General features: G+C 36.6%; 1 long non-coding RNA gene across 1 annotated transcript; it reads left to right on the top strand.

Moving 5' to 3' along the window:
* The first annotated feature begins 1,308 nt into the window (after positions 1-1,308).
* Positions 1,309-11,974, top strand: LOC125322696. Its single transcript, XR_007202162.1, has 3 exons — positions 1,309-1,438; positions 10,783-10,927; positions 11,822-11,974. It is a non-coding gene; the product is annotated as an uncharacterized LOC125322696 (long non-coding RNA).
* Positions 11,975-14,207: the final 2,233 nt, after the last annotated feature.

Raw genomic sequence — 14,207 nt, 5'->3', positions numbered from 1 at the left:
TATAGGATGCATCTGGCCAACACTTCCAGAATAAGCATTTCAGAGGTTTTCATCTGGATTGCAAAAGTTATTATGTGAAAATACACAAAATTTTCCACAAAGAAGAGTAACAGTGAGTGCACATATCATTTTACAGTTCAATAAAAAAAACTTTGCTCACATGATGCTTTCCAGTGGGATGACATAAAGGTAATTGTTCATAATAGCACCTTGAGTTGTCTCAGACAAATTCTACTTTGTTTCCAAATACTGAGTTTGACTTTGCAATTTTGCACTTTGATGTGCAATTATTGAAGAAGCCCTCAGAATTTTAAATTTTTTTTTGTCTTGAATTATGCATTTGGAGAAAGGAAAGAAATTTTTTCTCTGAGCTTTTTTCCTTGGCTTTTAGTCTTGAAGGTCTTGTATGAAACTGAAGAAGGTTTGATGGTGAACATGGTGATGGTGCTAGGTTGACAATTGGACTTAATGATCTTAAAAGTATTTTCCAAATTTAATGATTCTGTGATTCTAAGATGTAATCAAGGTAGAAAATTCTTTAGATCATGTAGATTGTAATATAATCAGTCCTCCTGCATTTCACAAAGTTACTTTAGTAGCCTAATGGGTTTTGGTTTTATTTGGAGTAACCTTTCTGGTACTAGACTTCTAATCTGACCAATTTTCTAAACTGAAAATAAAAGAACTTAATCAATTGTGGTGGACAAGTTCTTCAGCTGTTGGCAAAGTTGGCCTCTCAATATGCATATGTGTATGTGAAGCACAGGCAGCCTTGTATTATTTAGAATGTGCAGACACCGTCCCTTTGAGTCCGCTTTGTCTATAATGCCTTTTACACACACTCCTTTGTGTCTCTTTGATCCTCTCTGACCACTGCCCCCTCATCAGGTCAGACACATGCTCTGAAAAGCTGTATGGAGGATCGGTATGTGGCTTCTTTGTGGAAAATGAGCTTCAATATATTACTTCGATTTAAAGGAATGGAGGGTATAGTGGGAGTTTTCTACCCTTCTGTAGTTGTCAGATTGTTGCCTTAAGTACTAAATGCAATTTTGTGTTACCAAACTCTTCCTGAAACATGGACATATTACCTAACATGTCAGTTTTAAAGAGATAAATGATAGTGGTTTTAGCAAATATTAAGATACATAGGGCTGTTAATAACAATAGTCCATGCTAACAGAATTAATAGAAATTCAAGCTTCTGCTTAACAGACTTGGGTATGCTGTAGTGCCTAAGTTTTAATTTATCAATATGCGTAAATGCTGAAAATTCTGTGGCTCTTTCTGCCTAGAAGCGTTGCCATCTTGCTGAAGTTGAGCACTGCAGCACCTACTTCATGCTTAACGCATTTGGGAATTACAAATTGCCTGGCACTCCCCAAGAGCATTGAATGCAGTACAAATCCAGAGGGGGAAGGATGCTTTTCATAAAATGGTAAGTAGAACCTTATAATCCTTACACGTTTACAATTCCTAAATTAAGATATAATTGCCTGTTGCTTTACTCCATCTGAGATCTCTGAAGTGACAAGCAAAAGGAGTGTTGCAGGTTAAAGTTGAGGTGCCTGTTTCTGCTGTTGCAATGCAATTCTTTTTGCCCCATTTGCTTATAACTGTGCCACATTCCTTAGGGGTAAAAATTTTCTGCATTTTATGTTAGTTTAGGTGTGAAAAGGTTTTAAAAGTTCAATCTCACACACTTGTCTGTCTATGTTTATGTGCACGAGCCACATGAAGGAAGAGGATTTGTACATTTATCATCAGTCAGAAAATGTAATGCAACATCTGAACTAAATTTTGATAAACTGGTATCTTCATAGTATCAACTTGGAATCTAAAGTTGAGAATGAGAGACAAAAGTTAAGCTGATGGAATATTAAAAGTATATGCATATAGAGCAGGATTTTTCTCATCACACTTGGGAATGAGAATACAGCGCTCACTGACACAGGAGAATTTTAAGGTTTTTTTCTGCTCCTTTTAAAGTGACTGCAAGTACTGGCTGCTCTGGGAAACATTTTAACTTCTAAGATCTTAGCTTCGGAGCAAAAAGGGGAAAAAACATGCTCCCAAAATTTGAACTGTAGGCTTCCAACAACATTTAGACCCATTTAGTAATACTTGTAAAATGTAGAGATTATCCCATCATTTTAACACCATGATGTTGAATTCTGTCTGACACAATGTCCTTTTTTTAGATCAAGACAGATTTGTGTGAACAGCAAAAGTTTTTAGAGTCTGCTGAAGCATTATGTTTGGTTACCTGTTTATTCTGTTCCAGGAGAGCCAGTCTTGTGCTTTGTCCAGAACAAGTATATGCCAGACAAGCATTTTACAGGAAGCCAACATGTCAGACACTGACTATAAAAGCTGTGGACAGCATTACGATGGGAAGGGAATGAAGCTGATCGTTTTTCTAACATCTGTTTGAGAACAGATATCTTCAATCACTAATAGTTTTCATCCAGTTTTGTTTTGCTTGCATGTGCATAATTTGCAGTGATGAATTTCTTGATAGTTGGAATCCACCAGTCAAGAAAATGAAATCTTAGCATCCTGAAGATCACTGAAATTTGATTAATATGGAAGGATGAGTAGCAATCATCTTGCTTGACACGGTACTTATTGAAAAGAAAGCTAAAACACCCTGTAGTTTTGAGTTGTGTAAATTATTTAACTTTCTACTGGGAATCAAATTGAAGGAGCAATAAGAAGATGGGAATTTTCCAGTCAGCAGCTCTTTATAATCAGTGTGTCTTGATAGGTCACACACAGATTCTGTAATTACTTTAACTGTGGTATATTAATTTTCTAGGAAGATACCGACAGAGGCAACATAGCACTATGATGTTTTTCTGTCTTGATCATAACTCCTTGGTCATACTTCTTTCCAGGATATTGCATACAATCATAAAACTTTTCTTTCTACTGATAAGTAACTACAGAAGGCTAATGTGAAGATGGAAATGTTCTCATTATTATAGCTGCATTTAAGCAGGAAATAATCCAAAAGCATTTTAAAACAAAAATAAAAATGAAAGTTGAAGTGGGAAGTATGACTGTATTCCATCACAGAAACAGTAATTCTTATTACAGTAGTAAAGATACTCAAAAGATGGATAGAAAAAAAATCTATGTTTAAAGTCTGTATGTAAAGACCTGTGTACAGCATGGGGAAGACAGTATGCCTAATCCTCAGAAGCTCCTCTATTCCTCATCAACTGTGGCATTAAATTACAGGGTAGGAGACTGAGGGAATCTCTCCAATGAAGAATAGTTTTGCGGAGGAGAACATGACTTTTACCCAAATTATTTATTGTGGAGAGAAGTTCAAATATTAATTGAGCTAGACTACAAAACTCCTTTATCATAGCCCTTGCTGTCTTCATTCGTTCATAGATAAGGAAAATGAAGCAGAGGGAGCCAGGCTGCCTCACTTTAGTGCATTGAAAAGACTTGTAAAATCTCAGAATTATGTCACATCAGTCCAAGTTTCTAAAAGAAGATATATATGTGTGCCCAAGGTCCCACCACAGTCGATGCATAACCAGTCTGTGACTGGTAGAGTGTGGAAAGCCATCCAGCTGGCCCCCAGGTGTACAGCTTAGTCCAGGGTGCATTGCTCCACATGTTCCTTTCAGTTGCATGACCAGGGGCAGAATGCATTTGCTTAAATGCTGTTTGCCATTTTACACTCTCTTGCAATGACACCTCTGCACTTTTAACAAATGATGAGTTGTAGCATCAGGCTACTCAGTAATTCTGTAGCCTGCTTAGTACTGAGCTTAAATTGCTGAGTCCTCAACACAAAACTATCCTTACCTGCTGCATTCAGTTTGGGTTTAAAGTATTCTTTTTCCTCAAAAAAGGAAAACTTGTTTTTTCTTCTCCATATGTACCAGAAAAAGAGGCATTATGAAAACATTATGACCAAATACCTGTATGTTTTGGAACTATAAATGTGAACTTAAAAAAGAGTTCCATTAGATTATTAGACCCATTCCAGTCTGCACAGGCAAGAAAGCCAGCCCATGTGAGTCTGAGGCAGCACATTGTCTCTGCAAACACTTGTGGAACCCTCTTCTTTCTGGATTGTGCTGGAAACCCACGAGAAAAACCTGTCCTCATTGCACTCTTTGCAGTTCTCAAAGTTCACATTGCGGATGATGAGCCACCACTTATGAATTAGCATATTATATAAATCATGCTTGATTATAAGGGTATATTCCCACTCCTTCACCAGCACAATGAAAATAGAACAGGAAAAAAGAACTGTATGACTGTTTTATTTACGTAAAGACATGTCATTAAAATTCTTTTGATTTTCCTGAAGGCAATTTTTTTACATTAGTAGGAATACAGATCTGGCCTAATTTCCTATCTGCAAATTAATGAGGATTGGAGATATTTAAATTACAGTCAGTGAACTCAGATATTTAGAAAAGGGAATATCTCTAGTGAAAGAGATGTGTGAGGAAAAATACTGAAATGAAGTTGGAAAAGAGAACTTTTTGTGGATTGGATGTATGAAAATTTTCAATATCTAGAGTTTTTTACTTGGAGCAGCAAGTTAAAATAGATATTGCTATAGGAAGATAAATGGGTCCTTGTCAAAGCTGGGCAGAGTTGAATTTTTCTTGAAAGTAAGAAGCTATTTTGCTTTTTCTCTTCTTTTGCCTTCCTTGCTGTATGTGGTTTTCAGTCAGGGTTACATATCCACCCTAATCTGCACTGTCACAAACATCAAATTGTGTACTTTAATTCCCAGTGGGGTACTGGACCTGATATGGCAGAGCTGCACAGAGGAAAGCGAGCTAGTTCCTGGAGGCAGTGTGCAGGTCACGGCAGGAGGTGGTGGGCAGTTGCAGAACGTGTGTAACAGCTGGATCAAGTGCAGCCTCATGCAAATACAGGCTCCCTCCATAATAACATCAATGTCTACAAAATCTCTGTGCTCTGTGGGGAGCATGGAGGACACATGCTGCACAAGCACACTCGCATATTTTGCTGGCTGTATCCTCTTTCCTTACAACACATTCTTGAACCTGCTGGAATCGTGGGCTTTTTTTTTTTTTTTTTTTCATTTTTAAAAATTAAAATTATTTCGTTGTTTCCCTCTTCTTTTGACTGTTGTTTTTTGAAATACTTGGGGAGGCATGCCTGCTGGAACACTGCTAGCTTAAAGCCTACAAATACCTGAAGTTAGAAATCTGTGACTTTTTTATGTTACAAATTTTAAATTTGATAAGAAAAGCTTAAACTTTTGAACAAAAAAAAAAAAGAAATTGGCTGTAATATTGATTTGATTTTTTCTTTTTGATTGTTTCTTTCAGTTGGTAGTTGTATTAATTTAATTTCTAAATATATCTACTGTGTATGTACATTTACTTGACATTTTTGTTTCTAATGCTTCAGAGCAGTACCTTACTGACAGCTCACTTCACACAGTTCAGTGTTCTACAATTACATCCGTTGTGCAAAATAATCACTACATTCTTGGAAACTGGCTGCAAAGGAGTCAAACTTGAGGACTGGATTGGAAAGCAGAGGGGTGATGACAGAAGAAGAAAGTGGATAAAATAATTTTTTATTGCACGTGCAAAAAATAAACTTATTTGAAACTTTTCCAATTCTGAGTTTCTGCCCAAGGGCCTTGCTGATGGCTGACCCCATTTCCTGCAGTACTCTGTGCTGTCAGGCAGTTCCTCAAACAGCCACTTACTGCATGGTGGCAAAGCTGAATTAATTTAACTGGAAACCTAAAATCCCTGTGGGCTAAAGGAGGCAAGTCTCTGGCAAGACACAAAAGGTCCTTCCAGCTCATGTCATCTAAGGACTTAACAGAGATTCTGCTGTGGACAGCAAGGCATGTGTGGACACTTACTGGCCACGCGGACTGAATTAGTGACTTCTGCCAAAGTTCCCCCAAAGCAGAGTTATTGACAATCTCGGTGGAGATATGATGCTGTTTTGGTGCACAGGACTGGAATAGATGTTCTGAGGTCTAAATTTCTCTTATCAAATATCCTGTTTGTGTCTGTACAGATTTTGTTCACCTGACCCCTAAAAAGTTGTAGTACAGCATCTCCATATTGGCAGGTGAGAAGAGGTTTTTATTGAATCATGAAAGAAAGCTGACAGCATTCCTCAGTCTTTAGGAGTGAACTCTCACTAATTAACTGTGGCTTTTGCTGCTGCTGACATGTGGCAGAGAGGTTATGCATACATTTTAAGATCAGCAGAAAGACTAGTTGGCAAAGATTTTTTGACCAATATGTGCTCAACTTGCCAATTTCAACCTGCCAGAATCAAAAGAAAGTGAGAATAAACCCTTGAAAACATCACCCCTTTCTGAACTTGGTCTTTAATCCAAATGGTTCTTCAAATCCCCTCCATGTGTCAAACTGGTGTTACACTCTTACCTGGCATCCTCTATTGGAGAATGAATTTGAAAACTAATGCAGAAATAATACTGTATAGTTACTGCATGCAACAAATGTTAATGTAAGGTAAAAAAATAATTAAATAAATTAAATTTGTATGATTAAGCTTGATACCTTTATCACTTTTATCTTAGGAAACTTAAACTAATTTTTTTATTAAGACTTGATAGTGTTAAGCCTATCAAGAGAGCAGGGAGAACAGGTAAGGGGAAATTAATGCAAAAATGTTCTGTTGTATTCATGAAGAATTCACCATGAAGATCTTAAATTTTCTCTAGAGATAAATTGAACTGGCAAGCATGCTTTTAGAGCTGAAATATATTTTTATATCATTCAGGAAAAAATCTTCCTCAAAATCCATATATATTTAAGAAATGAAAACCAAACGCTGAGAAATTCACCAAGATTTGGGGGACAATCTTTTAATTGTCTATTTGGATGACCTCTGGCAATAAAATAACCACTGTTGTAGTCACAATTCCCAGACATTGAATTATTTATATATATTTATTTAATTTTTAGAATAAACATTCATAGTCATGATACCTCTGAGTCCCTAAAGGGTTCAAAGTCATGTTTACATCCATCTTTACCTGGAAATCCAGTTGCAGTCACTTGTAATGCATCAGTTTATCCTGGTGATAAAGCATCATTAATTGTGTGAAAAAAGGAAAAACTGACTTTCAAGTGTCATGGGAAATTAAAATGTATTGAACTGGAAACACTGGTAATTGGAGACAATAGCATGTCCAGAGGATTCAAGAGGAATCCTAGAGAGCTACACAAAACAGAGCTTGTGAGGAGAGCAGCCAGGAGCATCTCCTCCTGCTCAAGCAGGCAGCTGATCACAGAGCTCAGAGGGGCTGCTACTGTCCTCCTTCTCTCTAAGTTACATGAGAAAAATGTGCTTGGGAAGTGTTGATTTACAGTATCATGACAAATCAAATTGCAAGTTCAATGGGTCTATGGATCCTCTTAACCTTGTATCTCAGTCTTCCAGCTCTTCTGTCTCATAACAGACCCTTTCCATCTAACTGTAGACAGTAGAAAATGGGGACAGTGACTATTAGCGACTGTTATCAACTGGATGTTGGATGTTAACAGACTTTCAGCATCTATATCTGAAGATACTGGTCTTTTTTCAAACAACTTCATTCTTCCTGTGTAAAATTGGATGGATAGTGAAACATACTTTAGAAAAGCTAAGAAACAGATGCTTTATTTTTACACATAAATTCTACTGCTGTTATAGTAGTTCACTATATTAGGTCGACTAATACTTAGTATTTGTAGCTGTTGAGTCACTAAGTGAGGTCAGTGGTAGTTAGAGCTTGGGTGATCATTCTTCACCAGCAGCTGATCTCCCTTACCAGCTCATATTTCATACCAGATTGTAGTCCCTGTATTTCACAAAAATCAGTTGCAGTTTATATCCTACATTTACCTCATGTCCTGTAGTCAGCTCACTGTGAGGCTGCACAAACCAAGAGTGAGGGAAGCAGCTGTTACATCTGTGCTCTTCAATACAGACAATATATTTGCAAGGAATTACTTTTCAGCATCTTTTCTGAGTTCATGTCCTCTATTCTCATTGGAGATGACAAACACATTAATTTAGTAAGTAGAATAATGTAAAACCAAGCACCTTCAAAAACTAGGGGTCAGTTTGGGGGACTTTATGTTTTGTTTTCCCAAATGAAAAATAGCAAAGCTTTAAAAATTACTTCTCTCTCCTTTTCTTTTCTTTATTTTTTCTTTAAGACGGACTTCCCATATTAGCTGCCTTTTGATTTTGTTTCTATTTGTTTCTAAAAGATGGAAGGCCAAATGTCCACTCTGGGACAGAAAACACCACTCACCTAATCATGAAAGCATCACAAGAGCAAGCGAAAATTTATCTACCCAAAATTTACTACTTCCTTTCAAAACTAGTTCTGAATTTCATAAGATCTTCCTGAAAACTTTTATGGCAGGTTTTGTCTTTCTTGCTACCTTCCTTGTCATCTTACCATCTGGGCCTTGCCATGCTGGGAAAGGCAGGATCTGATATGGGAACAGGAGTCTCTGTGGTTTTCCATAGAGAGAAAGTAAGTCAGATATTCATCTGATATAGTCATATACCTCCACTGACTTTGAATCCATAGTTGGTCTCAAAGAAATTAAAAGGAACACCCCAAAATCTCTCAATCCGCACCAATATATAGTCAGGGGTACCAAGATTGGTCTTTAGCATTTTTTCCCATTCCTATGGGAACTGACCTCTTTATTATCCACTAGGAGTTTAGGTATAATACTGTTAACCTGAAAAAAGAACAGACAAACTCCATCTGCCAAGGCAAAGTTTAAGGTAAAATAACAGGTCTGGGATCTAGATGAGAAATACAAACATTGATAAGTCCTGACCAGCACTTTCCTGGGTTGACTGTCCAGTCCATCTTTGGGTGATCAGACATCGCAAGGTGCCTGGTTACTGCGTTTAGTCAACTTCAAAATTCTTAGTTTGTGATTGATTTCTTATAATCTTACCGCTCTCTGGATGCGTTCCAGACTCCTTGTCCAGCTGCCTTCTTGATGATTATTTTGTTGTTACAATTTGTTACATTATTTCTATGTAATCTAATCACAAACCCTACAACCCAAGAAAACTCATCCTTCAATATTTGTATCATGTTCTAACAGAAAAAAGTAGCACGCAGATGTTTATGCATACTTGTAATTTTTCTACAGACTCTCTCAGCATCCAAGATTTGACAGCTAGAACAGAAGATCATGACAGTATGTAAGGTTTGGTCTTTGCTTTAAAGAGCCTGTCATTTCATTATTGTGTTGTGTTAGATCAGTCCTAAAGGTAGTTGCAGAGGAAGCCTGCAAGAAAGGCACAATAGGAATCTACCAGCTTTGGAGTTGTTTCTGTTACAATTAATGCCAAGGCTCTTTTGACATGGATTTCTTTCTCAGCTAAGTTTTTAGCACAATTTCTTCTGACCTTTTATTGATAATTCTATTGTTTACTTATGCAGAAGAATAGTTATTGTAACCAGAGCCATGATCCCCTCTTTGCCAGTCAGGAGTAACCAGTAAATTATTTTATTTTATTTATTTTATTTTATTTATTTTATTTTATTTTATTTTATTTTATTTTTCTATTTCCAAGTTCCTCCTCAGATTCCTTAGTTTTCCCCTGTGGATTGTTGAAAAAATGTGATATTTAATCACTAAAAAAAATACCAACAAAATATCTAAAAGGAAAATAACATATACAATTCTATGGATGCTAGTGTGGACAGTAATAAAAATCTTCTTTCATTTATGTGTAACATTAATAGCTGAATACCTTGGTCCTTTCTCAGGGGAAGAATTGAATTACAAAAAACTGAGGAGGTGTGATTTCATTTCCTTCTTGCATCTGCAGAACACTGTGGGGTCAACAGTGTTTATTTTATTTGCTTAGTGAATGATACAGAAAATGTGCTTTATAAAGAACATGAACACACCAGAAAAACAAAGATCTATACAAACTGAATGAATGTTTTCTTTTAAATGAAACTCCACTTAGTGTTTTCCTCCTATTTGGTTAAAAATCTGAGTAAGCTATGCCAAAGGTTAGAAATGCAAGAAGCAATTAGGCATTTATTAGTTTTTTTGCTTTGTTAAATATTCTGCAGAATAATGATATCTGCTTTATTTACTAAAATTATGCAGACTTCAGACTACCTTGCTATTATCCAGCCTGAATGCACAGAGCTAAATCAGAGGAAGCTTTTAGTGAAAAACAACAGGAAACAAAACCACTGCAAATACCAGGTCCTTCAAAGATGAGCTACTATTTATCCTCAAGTGGCACTGGAGAACAGTGGAGGCAAAAGGAGAATAACCTGTGTCCAAACAAGCTAGTGGCCTGCATCCTCATCAGCCCTGAATTTAGAATCAAAACAAATTTTAAAATCTTACAGATGTTGAGGCTGGCAGAAGTGAGAGTGAGCACGTTTTAAACACACTGACAGACCCTGGGAGCAAGGGAAAGGCTGCAGCAGTTTGCAGACAGACTCACAAAGGCAGGGGAGCAAGCAACTGGCTGGACAAAGATTAGAGATACTGGCCAGGAAATATTGGGGTGCAGGCTGAGTATGAAACCCATTGCTCTTTTAATCATTTTGCTTTATGCACTGCAGACATAGAGGGACATAAAACCCAGCATTTTTACTTTACAGAAACTGGTTTTGAGACTCTGAAGTCAAATGTTTTTTGGTTTATTGAATTTATTTGTCATTGCCAAAAGCTTTTGTTGCATTTGCAGGAAACAGAACTGGCTGCATGCTTTTCCTTCTCTCATCAGGCAGTGTTACCTGAAGTTGCACCTTTCTGGTTGTGTCCTTGATATAAACAGGAGACATAAACCCCCCAAATAACTGCAACTGTGAAACTTCCCCATATAATCCTTCAGAGACAAGTGGTGGAATTCCAATCCCAGATTTTCTCAGGTAGCAAAACTATCTCTTGGTCCCAGTTATGGATGTTTGGCGCCTCATCCAGCCTTTCATGAAAGAAAATGCTACAGTTCAACAAAAACCCATGTGAACCTTGGTTCCTAAAGGGAGCTTTTTTTAAATTGGACACTGTGTTTGTAGTAATGTGTTATTATCATGAATGTATTCTGGACTTGGTCCTTTCATATCAACAGTGAACTCTCAGGTTAATAGGACTGTTCAAGTGAATTTTGAACCACTTGAAGGTCTTTAATTACGCTAATCTTTTACTTGCAAGCGAAAACTTTATTCTAGTCATGTCCAAAATCAGAAAAACTGAGCAAGTTCACAAATTGCACTCACTGTTATAGCATCACAGTAAATATATGCTAGGCTACTTTTATCTGGAAAAATATATAGTAGAACTCTGTACATGTCATTCTTTTAACTGTTTATACACAGTGTCCTCTGGAGGAATTTGATATATTTTTTCACTTAGTCCAGTCATGATTCAATTTCTCTCATTCTGAACAGCAGGCACGGATCTATATTTCTTTTCTTTATTTCATTACTAGCTGATAATTTTATTGTATTTCATTTTGAGATTCATCTCATGAACACAGTATGTGTTTTGCATTTAGCTAGATGTCTCTTATTTTTAGATCTTGCCTGATTCACAGTATGCTTAAAAAAATTAAAAAGCCAGCCACCCAGTAGCTTTTGTTCTTGCAACCATTTTAAATCAATTTGCGATCCTTTCCACTCAATCTTTTTCTTTAAAACTGATAATATTTTCTGCATGAAAAGTTGCTGAGTTGGGAACAATAATGTATGTTAAAACCATATATGCATTTTTCTTTTTAATTGGTTTTATTATATCAGTACATTTTCTTATCACGTTCCTCAAAGGTGGGATTGTATCATGAAAAGCTCTGTACAAAAGAACAAATAAAGGGCCCACTCATTCCCTCTGTGACTGCACATCCTGGAAAAGAGATCTCAGCTTGGGCAATCATGTGAAAAGCTTTCCATCTTCCCTTCTTCAGTCTAAGGTAAAAGTCTTGAATTTTGCTCTCTAAGGTTCTGGGAGGAACAGGGGTGAGAAGTCTTTTGTTCTTGTTATCTGCAACCTGTCAAGGCAATCACTTCGTCTTCTAAGTCAGGAAGACGTCTCGGTCTTGTCTATAACAAAGCACTCTAAAACATGGGTCTGCTGGGTGCCCTTTGGGAATTCCTAAACCGAAGCATAACACTGAGTATCCATTCTGTAACATGCTAGCAATAGCCTGGATCCTAATTTGGGGATATCCCAAGACGCACATCTGCAGCATCTAGAGCAGCCAGATATATGATCCATGATGAAAGTTGCTTCCACAAGGACTACTGCCAGACTGCCTCTGAATTTTGTCTCAATTTGATGCTCATTCCAATACCCAAAGCTCAAAACATTTACTGTTACAATTGAGGAAACACAATACACAAGTTTAGATGCTTTCTGCTTTTTCTACAACCTGTAAAGTTTTCAGACAATATTTGGGACTGTAATAGAAAGTGAACTAGAAATGGAGCCACAAAATTCTCTTAGATTCTCATTCTCATGCAGGAAAGTTACATTGCAGACAAACATCACAAGAAAGTAATACTGGTATGAAGTATTTGAAATATTAAAATACAAAGTGCTTCAAACATTTTATTTTTATGTTCAGGTGTTCTTTTTGTCACACAGCTTGACATTACTATTTATTCATATATGGGAAGTGTTTCAGTATTTAATATTCTTCAAATGCCCGGCAATGCTAATATTTCTTTTAGGTTAATATATCAATGCAATCACTGGTGAAAGTATGCCTTGGATTTCAGGGTTCTTACCAATAGCTATGATTCAGAATCTAAATATCCTTTCATACTTATACTGAGGTCAATCTGATATAAAAATGAAAAAAGTAAACAAATATACAGAAGTGCATTTTTTGAAATGCATTATCTTTCTGTATAAATTTATTTGATTTTTCGGTTGTTCCTTGCAATGCCCCAAACAGTTAACCATTGCTTTTAATCTGCGAGCACACAGTACTGTATATATCACTGTTGTGAGGTCTCATGCACATAGAAGCCCACGAGGTTGTAACACTTGTTTGGACACCGTCAACTCATGTGGTTTTTCCTAGGTCTAGCATTTGGGACTCTGCGCTGGAAAAATTGAAGAGTTTACACAATATTGTCAGACCAAGAGAATGGGCTTTATAGTTTGTTCAGCCCTTCCTTACCATGTGTTTTCATAGTCTTTGAATCCTTTGGCACACAAATACACAGACAAACACTCTGCAGAAATAATATACAGAAGCCAGACATATGGAAAAACAGAGGTCTGATGCTTAAATTCTTTCTGTGACTCTGTTTTATTTAGCAATATACAGACAAAACCTGTGCCTCCTGGAGGACCTGATAGGCTTCTAAGAGTCGCTTTGTTTTAGCATAGAAAACTATTTCAGCCAACTTGTGGAAAGACATACTGTGAGTACATTCTCTAGAGTTTATGATTCTGATGGTTTTTTCCCTTTCTTTTGTCTTAAAAAAAAATAGCCTTTCATCTTTCATATATGTAAAAAGACAAAAATGAGATTTAGTTGCAGAGATACTGACAATCCTAGACTTTGGTTGTCCAGCAAGGCAAATTGATGCTTTTATTGTGGAAAATACAACTTCTGATGGAAAAAAAGGCTACAGCAAACTACATAATCCAAGCTGTCACTTGCTATTCAGGCCTTTGTCTTTATCAGCTTTTATCAGTGACACTACTCAGTAAGAATATCTGTAAGCATTTGAAGATGTAAATAATGTAGTCAGTTGCTTCCAAAACAGAAAGATTGGGGTTTTTAACTTTCATGTGTCTGTCTCTAAGGTCTATTGAACTCAAGCTGTGTATCTTGGCTGATTATAGCTAACATAATATACCTGTTTGCTGTAAGCTTATAATGGTTTATTATACCCTGCACAGAGAAGCAGATGTTTAAAAAAATGTTTAAACAGCAAGCTTAGCGTAGCCACATTACTACATGGTATTCAGCTGTGTAAGGTTACAGAGTTATTGATGTGCTGCTAACTGAGAGCATAGATTGTCTTTCATATAAAATATGTTTGACTTCATCTGTAATAAAGTAAGCAGAAATCACATACTCTGAACTGCAGCTGTGGCAGTTTTAACGTTTCTGTAAAATTCTTGTTTCTGCAGTATCAGGGCGTCCCTTTGAATTTCCTATCAGATGTCAAGGGAATTTAAAATTAAAGAAAACCT

This window comes from Corvus hawaiiensis, chromosome 3 (assembly GCF_020740725.1).
Source record: "Corvus hawaiiensis isolate bCorHaw1 chromosome 3, bCorHaw1.pri.cur, whole genome shotgun sequence".
Classification (NCBI taxonomy): Eukaryota; Metazoa; Chordata; class Aves; order Passeriformes; family Corvidae; genus Corvus; species Corvus hawaiiensis.
Note: the sequence above shows the minus strand (reverse complement) of the source record. Positions and strands in the feature narration are given on the sequence as shown.